Consider the following 9246-nt stretch of genomic DNA (forward strand, 5'->3'; position numbering starts at 1 on the left):
AGAGATTTGGTTTTCAATAGCCTACAACAGCTGAAGCACACTCTGATATCCCACATATTTTGTGTTGCTGTTTACTGCCCCCAGCTGCAAGGTGCACGTGGTAGCCACGCCTGCAAGGTATGCAGTTCACGTGCTGTCCACGAGCTATCTACACCATACATGCTTATAAGGTGCACATGCTATCCACGCCTGCAAGGCATTGTGGTGCACGTGCTATCCACGCTATACATGCCTATAAGGCTTACATCATATCAACACCTACAAGGCACGTGGCAAAAGCGTATAAATACCTCAGAATTCCCTTCAATAAACGAGACTTGAGAGAGAGACTTGAGATCTGATCACACCCTGTCTTGTCTCCATTCTTTGCGTCTCCTGCCCCAAGAGCCCCACTCTCTCTCTTGACGAGAGCACTTAGCCCCAAAGCATTGAGACAGAGTACGGGTCTCAACAACCAGAAGTTCAAAGTTTGTTGGATATGTAAGAGTAAGGAAAATGTTTCAAAATAATTTCAGAGTTATGAGAATGATGTATATATTTATGTATGGGACATATGGTAATAATTAGATATATGAATTTTTGAGTGTATAGCAAGTATAGTACTGCTTTTAGTATACACTTTTTGGATCAAATTAATCCTTTAAGCATATTCCCTTGATTATAGTTAAAAGTATATTTTCTAATACAGAATCAGAGTACAGTCAATAAGTTAAAGAGAGAGTTGAATCATTTGCTTCCATCTTGTATTTTTGCAATACACCAGGGACTATCAACACAAAGTTCTGGGAGCTCATCTCACATCTGATGGTAAATAGCTGTTTCTCAATTAAATCCCCCCCCCTTTTCTCTGCAATTTAGTCATGTGTAGATAGACAAAATTTAAGTAAATTTCAAATTATACATGAAGACAATTTGTTGATCCATATTTATAAGTGATTTAAACTGCATTGACAGTTCTTTAACCTCTATCAGATATCACATTCTCTTTTATTACTTTCACTTTTGGGTTATTTTTCACATTCAAGAAACCCACATAACTGTCCCCTCTTTGTACACTGTTTTACAGACCAGAGCATTTGCATATTGCTCCCCAGGGAAGTCCTTGCCCTGCTGGCCTGAAATAAAAACACAACTGTCCTCTCGCCTTCACTGATCACTCTCCTAAGTTCATCTCCTCAACAATGATGAGTTCTGTTCTGTTTCTGTTTCTGCTAATGCTCTGGATTCAGGGTAAGGAGTGCAGAGGGTGAAAGAGGAGACTGGGGATGGAGGGTGATCTCTGCCTGCCTATGTGTGCTGTTCATTTGTGATGGACAGGTCACATTCTGCAGGATGTGAGGTTTTGTTACATCCTAATGAGAAATTCCAGATGGAACAGTAGCTGTGCTAAGATCAGTATTCTGACATAGATTGGATGGAGTGGTATAGACTCTGATGTTTAGAAACTTCAAGTCACTTGTTTTGTGAAAAAGCATTTGATATATAATATTGTTAAATCTCAAAAACTGCCAGTATCTCCCCTGAAAGGAACAACATAAAAGATTTTACAAAGATTGTTCAGGAACTTTGCCCATGACTTTACACTATTTTATTATAATTTCAGAAACTACTGGTGATGTTGTGATGACCCAGACTCCACTGTCTTTGTCGGTTACCATTGGACAACCAGCCTCCATCTCTTGCAAGTCAAGTCAGAGCCTCTTATATAGTAATGGAAACACCTATTTGTATTGGATATTACAGAGGCCAGGCCAGTCTCCAAAGACCCTAATCTATCTGGTGTCCAAATTGCATGCTGGGGTCCCTGACAGGTTCAGTGGCAGTGGATCAGAGACAGATTTCACCCTTAAAATCAGCAGAGTGGAGCCTGAGGATTTGGGAATTTATTACTGCTTGCAAAGTACCCATGCTCCTCACACAGTGATACACTCTCTAACAAAAACTTCCTTGCCTAGGGCTGCTCAGCTGGCCATGTGCTTCTTGATTGGAGAAGAGCACAGCACCCTGTATGTGAGGGAGGGAGGAGCTGGGGAACATGAGTAACTGTTTTCAGCTGAGAGCTCTGGCTTAGACTCATCTGGTTGGATGAATGGCTTGTCTAGATCTCAAGTGCCACTAATTTTCTGTCTTTCTTGTAATAGCCTTGGTGTTGCCTCTGCATCAAAAGAATTTCATCTCATTAATCTTGCTGAGTTTTGATGATTCTATTTTTCATCAATTCTTTCAGCATCATTTTTATTGCTTTCTTTAAAAGAAGTATGTGTGTTTGTTAAATTCACATTTAGATTTTTAAATGCTTAGATGTCTATCTATATGTTCTTTTATCTTTCTAAGTAGACTTAGGAGCATTATTTTAAATGTCTTTTAAAATAAATGTGTAGATTTTATTTTCTATGGGACATTGTAACCAGAAATCCAGTTAGAGATTTATTTTTACTCCTTTTTCAATGTTTCTTAAGTCTTTATGTTGATCTTGGCGATTCTGGCATAATTTCTGGGGGCTGGCCCCATGAATACAATCCAGAGTGGATGTAAGGAACAGACTAGGAGAGGGATGCATAAGACACCAAGACTAGGATGCTTTGCAACTCTAACCAACTAACAGTCAGAAAATTTCTTTATTTATACAGATTCAAAACAATTCATGTTCTCAAGAAATACAGATCATACCATTTTGTTCTGGGCATACTTTTCTAGTAAGCCCAGTGTTCCAGATTAAACATGAGTAGAAAGATTTTATTATCATTAACTCCATATCTATATTCTTAAAATTCTACAAATCATTTTATCTCGGGGATGCAAGCAAGGAAGAATAAAACAGCCTCTTCTTCACCAGGCAGCACCTTGTAGTTTCAAGATGCTTAGATAGAATACAGATAGAATGTGAATCACCCTTCTTTAAGTAGTATATTATTATGTATTAATGGTGAATCAGATTATTTGCAGATTTACCTAATCCTGAGAGTTCAGGCTTAGAAATTGTTGTAGTTGTTATTTTCAATCTTATAATAATTTGTTTAATAAAGAAATTGCTTTGTTTCTACATTAATCAGCATTACAACAACCTGGTATAAAACAATCTTTTCCAAGAATGACAAATCCGAATACTTTTTTCTTCTTGCACTCTTTTGTATTATTCTTGAATTACTTATATATGGTATCATACTATCTTAATCATTTTAGCTTTTTTTTTTTTTTTTTTTTTTTTTGCTAAGTGCTAACTAGTGGCTTAGTATATATCTCCTTTTATCTTGTAGGTTATAATTTTAATAAATTCTACATATGCTGTAAAAGGAGTTCTGTGCAATGATTTGTTGTCATTTGTCCTGTTCAGCTGAACCTTGTCAGCCTCTCCTGAGATGAAACTATTCTAATTATTTTGTTTCATGGCCTGCCTTGGGGACAGATAACAATCTCCTAGGCACAGAGAAGGTTCCCAAGTAGGGTAAACTAGGGTTACTTCCTTGAGAGCAGAAGTTTAGGACTTTCTTAGGAAAATTCAGAACTAATTTTGTCAGAGAAAACATGGCTGAATCATTATTCCAATAGTTCCCCAAGAATGTAACAAGCAGATCTCAAACTGATAATAAGGGGTAGCATGTCAGCAAGCACAGCATGTGGCTCAGCTTTGTTGGTACCTTTGCAAAACAGCTATTCTGTCTTCATGACTTCCACCTTTTGCTTAGGAAATTGACATGGCACATAATTGTTGACTTTACATGTTTTATTGATGACTTTTGTAATGAAAGACATTCTTGTGAAAATATGTCTGGGAAGTAGCCTTTCAATTGAAGGATGTACTTAGTTCACAGTGTGTATGAAATTGCAGTCAGCGTAACTCTTCAATTGTAATCAACATCAACAAAGCCTGCAAGTTTCCCAGAAGCTGAAGCTTTGAAATCTGAGGTATGGTTCTTCTCAGATGGTGTATTCCCTGCATTCAAAGGCAGGTTTGGGGCAGGACACCAGAGTGTCTTTGGCTTTTGCAGGGTTCTCTACTGTTTCTCAATCTGTGGAAGATCCACATTCCTCTGTGTCTTAGGGTTCCTGTAGGATTACAGATGGACATGATGCTTTGAGGAATGAGAACACAATATGGACTGGATGCTCTCTATGAAGAAGTAAAAGTGTGAGAACTGTGCAGCAGCTCCCCTCAGTTCCTGTGGGGAAGATTTAGCAGAAACAGACTTCTGGGTTATTTATAGGATCTATAGAAACATAGCTCTTATTTCTATACTCTGACATGTACAGCAGTTGCTTTTGCATGCAAGTTGTTCTCATACAGTAAATCAAGATACAGGCTCAGAGCACTTCATAGCCTTCTTGCAATGCCATGTGATTTGTTTAAGTATTTTACTATCTTCATAATGTCTCACTTCACTGCAGTGGTTTTTCTATATACTCCAACTGAACAGCATTTATACTTTTCTCTAACTCTTGGGTAAGGGTAAACATAACAAGTACCTCTCAACAGTTATTGTTGTGGAAGTCTCCAGGGTCTTTGTAGATGTTATCTTGAATCAATGAATCTCTCTGTCTGTGTATTAATCTGTCTATCTACCTGGCTATCAATCATCTATTGACCTTCTTACTTAAAAAACTGTCTGTCCAATCTAACTTCTATCTATCTATCTATCTATCTATCTATCTATCACCTATTTTTCTGTTTCTCAGTTTTTCTGTCTGTCAATCTGTCTGTATCTTTCTCAATAATTACATACTTGTATACCATTTTGTTATTTCTATCTCTTGGCCTCTTTGTACTCAGGCTGATCTCATCTTCCCAATTGGTCTCCCTTGTATTCTCATTCCTTTTCTTTCAGAGAGCCACAGATTATTATGATCCTGGCTACAATGCAAGTCTAGTCATTTTCCTTTAGAAAGTCATTGCTTTAAATAAACCTGCCCTGTCATATATTGAAAAGAGTTTCTTTGCCTCTGTTCTTCCTTTCCTTCTATATGTATCCCTGTCTCCCCCTTTTTCATTCATCCCTCCCTCTATCCTCTCCATGAAGCCCTCTCTTTCTCTTCACTTCATTGACTTTAAACAAAAGTTCTCTTCAACACTAAAAGATTTCTGTTGAAATGTTCATCATTTATAGGTAACAAGTGTCAACTATTCAGATGTTCAATTAATGCTTTCTTAATTGAATGAGCAACAGATCCTCCAAAAAAATAATGAACATGGGGGACAAACACTTAAAAAAATTGAAACATAAGTCATGAAATGTGAGGAGCCATAATGGGACAAGCTAATAACTAACAGGTGTTCATCCTGAAAAGGCCTGCCTTATATTATTAAATGATCTGCTACTGGTGGGCCTTTATTCAGCAGGGCTGTAAGGGACTCATTTTAGGAAAGATTCCTGCTATTAATATGCTCTTCCTATTACTATTAAACATATATAACAATCATTAAGCAATAGCACACCACTTTGGAGCAGATCTCTACAGATCTACAAAGATGTACTGTCTGTAGTGTTGCTATATAGACAAATAGATGACTTCTTAAGTCCTAATGATGATTCTATAAGAATTTCTAAAATTATATCAAGGATTATTAAGTTTTTTTTAATTGTGGGACTGCTACTAGATCCTTTTCTGACAGTCAAAACTGCAATGAAAACTCTGCCAGTCTCCCAAGTGTCATCAGTTAATTGCTCTTAGATAGGAACTGGACTTTCTCCTACTCAGACCACATTCCAAGAGGTTGTAAAACAATTAAACAATGGTCATAAGAAGGAAACTAAGGAATTATTATAGGTGCTAGGACAGGAGACAAAATATTGACTGGGTTTATCTATACAGAACTTCACTAATAACTTAGTTATAGTTTTAAACCTTCAGTAAACCCGTAGAGCTAGACAGGTGATGGATGTTTAGTCAGATAATTACTCCTAATGGATATGCATGTAAACATTCTCTGTTGTAAACTTCTATTTCAATTTATTTATTTATTTATTTATTTACTTTATTTTATTTTTTGGTTTTTTTCGAGACAGGGTTTCTCTGTGTAGTCCTGGCTGTCCTGGAACTCACTCTGTAGACCAGGCTGGCCTGGAAGTCAGAAATCCGCCTGCCTCTTCCTCCCAAGTGCTAAGATTAAAGACGTGCGCCACCACTGCCCGGCTCTATTTCAATTTATGATTTGATTTTATTGTGTGTGAACTTGTCATGAACTTTGTAACATGTGATCAGGTATTCTGGAAAATGTATAAGTACTGAGGAAAAAAAAATCAGAGGCAGATAGAATAGAGATATAGAATAGAATTTTTCCCTTTCCCCGCTTAAGATCTTTCTGCTTTTCCCCTTAGATAGCTTTCATAGGAAACTGTTAACAACTTAGTAATAAACAATATAATGACATTTCTAAATGTCTTTTCTTCCTGTGACTTCCAACTAGCAGGGTGAAAGTTAGAGCCCAGCAGTTCTTGCTGAGATAGAACAAAAGCCACATTTCCTAATACTCCTCTGTTAGGCTACAGATGTTAATTACCTAGGCCAGCAGTCTTTTACCATCAGAAGGATCAAGAAAATTTTAGGACTTTTTAAAAGTTATCTTCAGCATTTCAGCAAAGGTCAGAGAGCCAGAAAGCCCTGAGACCCTGAGACGTTAAAGCCATTACCAGAGTCCTATTCTGTGCCCCTACCATTACCCTCTCTGGCCAGGAGGCTCCCGACAAATTTTACTGAAAAAATGAGAATTATAGCCAATATAGAGTCATTCACTTAACAGTAAGAACCTCAGAGAGTAGATGGAGACAAGGTTTCAATTGAGGCATTTGAGTTTTTCTGCAAAATAGTGAGGAAACAGAACTGATATATTTTATTTCATATGTTACAGGAATACAGTGAATTTAACAACTTTAAGGGGGCAATTATAAACTATTGATGTGCATATGCACACACTTTCATAACAAAAATGGGATACACAAAGTTATATAATATATAAAAAATATTTCAGAAAGTACAATGAGACAAAGGTTTTAATACAATAAAGTATCATTAGCATTTCACTTCTATTAGCTGATCATCAAGAAACATTAGGGACTGGATCCTTCTGGTTTGCATCTGCTTCCAGAGCTGACCTTGTGACACAGCTCTCTGTACCCAAATCTCACCAGGAGAGAGCTGGCCTCCCAGGAGTGCTGACACACCTGAGAGCACAGGTAAGGCCACCACTTCTGCTCAGAAACCTGGCCCAAGAGGCACACTCCCAGAAACCTCAGGTGCAGGTACTAAGAAACAGAATTGACCAGGAAAGAAATTCCTCCTCTCACATAATAGTCAAAACACCAAATACACAAAACAAAGAAAGAATATTAAAAGCAGTAAGTGAAAAAGATCAAGTAACATATAAAGGCAGACCTATCAGAATTACATCAGACTTCTCAATAGAGACTATGAAAGCTTGAAGATCCTAGGCAGATGTCATACAGACCCTAAGAGAACACAAATGCCAGCCCAGGCTACTATACCCAGTAAACATCTTAATTGCCATAGATGGAGAAACCAAGATATTCCATGGCAAAAACAAATTTACACAATATCTTTTCACAAATCCAGCCCTACAAAGGGTAATAGAGAGAAAACTCCAATACAAGGGGCAAAACTACACCCTAGAAAAAGCAAGAAAGTAATCTTTCAACAAACCCAAAAGAAGATAGCCACACAAATGTAATTCTACCTCTAACAAAAAAAAAAAATAACAGGAAGCAACAATCACTATTCATTAATATCTCTTAACATCAATGGACTCAATTCCTCAATAAAAAGACATAGAGTAACAAACTGGATACATAAACTGGTTCCAGCTTTTTGTTGAATATAGGAAACACAACTCAGTGAAAAAGATAGACACTACTTCAGTGTAAAAGGCTCAAAAATAATTTTCCAAGCAAATAGTCCCAAGAAACAATCTAGAATAACCATTTTAATATGGAATAAAATTGACTTTCAACCAAATGTTATCAAAAATGACAAGGCTGAACACTTCATACTCATTAAAGGAAAAATCTACCAAGATGAACACTTAATTCAGAACTTCTATGCTCCAAATACAAAAGCAACCACATTCTATTCATAAAAGAAATTTTACTAAAGCACAAAGCACAGATTCAACCTCATACAGTAATAGTGGGAGACTTCAACACCCCACTCTCAGCAGTGGACGAATAATGGAAACAGAAATTAAACGGAGACACAGTGAAACTAACAGAAATTATGAACCAAATGGATGCAACAGATATCATTTCATCCTAAAACAAAGTAATATACTTTCTTATCAGCACCTCATGCTACATTCTCCAAAGTTGTCCATATTATGGGTCACATCAATGGCCTCAAAAGATGCAAGAAGATTGAAACAATCATATACATCCTATCAGATCACTAGGAACTAATGCTGGTCTTCAATAAGAACAAAAACAACGGAAAGCCTACATATACACAGAAGCTGAACAACAATCTACTCAATGATAACTTGGTCAGAGAAGAAATAAAGAAATTAAAGAGTTTTCATTAAAAGAATTTAATGGAAATGAAGGCATAACATACTCAAACTTATGGGACAATATGAACACAATGCTGTGAGGAAAGCTCATACCTCTGAGTGCCTCCAAAAAGAGAGAGAATACACTAGGAGCTTGACAGGACACCTGAAAGCTCTAGAACAAAAAGAAGCAAATACACCCAAGAGGAGTAGATGGCAGGAAATAATCCAACTCAAGGCTGAAATCAACCAAGTAGAAACAAAAAGAACTATACAAAGAATCAACAAGACCAGGAGCTGGTTCTTTAAGAAAATCAACAATATAGATAAACACTGAGTCAGACTAACCAGAGGGCACACAGGCAGTTTCCAAATTAACAAAATCAGAAATGATAAGAGAGATATAACAAAAATGAGGAAATTTTAAAAATAATCAGACCCTACTAAAGAAGACTATACTCAACAACACTGAAAAAATCTTGATGAAATGGACAATATTCTATAAAGACACCAAATACCAAAGTTAAATCAAGATCAAATAAACCTTTTAAACAGTTCTATAACTCAGAAAGAAATAGTAGCAGTCATTAAAAGTCTCCCAGTCCCTCGTTAGGCAACAGTGGAAGTGGAGGGCCATGGTCCCCAAAAGACTGGATCCATAGTGTTAGGGAATACAAGAGCAGGGAAGCGGGATTGGGAGAATGGTGGGAGCACACCCTCATAAAAATTGGAAGAGGGGGTATGGGATAAGGGGT

This window comes from Arvicanthis niloticus, chromosome 9 (genome assembly GCF_011762505.2).
Source record: "Arvicanthis niloticus isolate mArvNil1 chromosome 9, mArvNil1.pat.X, whole genome shotgun sequence".
NCBI classification, from domain to species: domain Eukaryota; kingdom Metazoa; phylum Chordata; class Mammalia; order Rodentia; family Muridae; genus Arvicanthis; species Arvicanthis niloticus.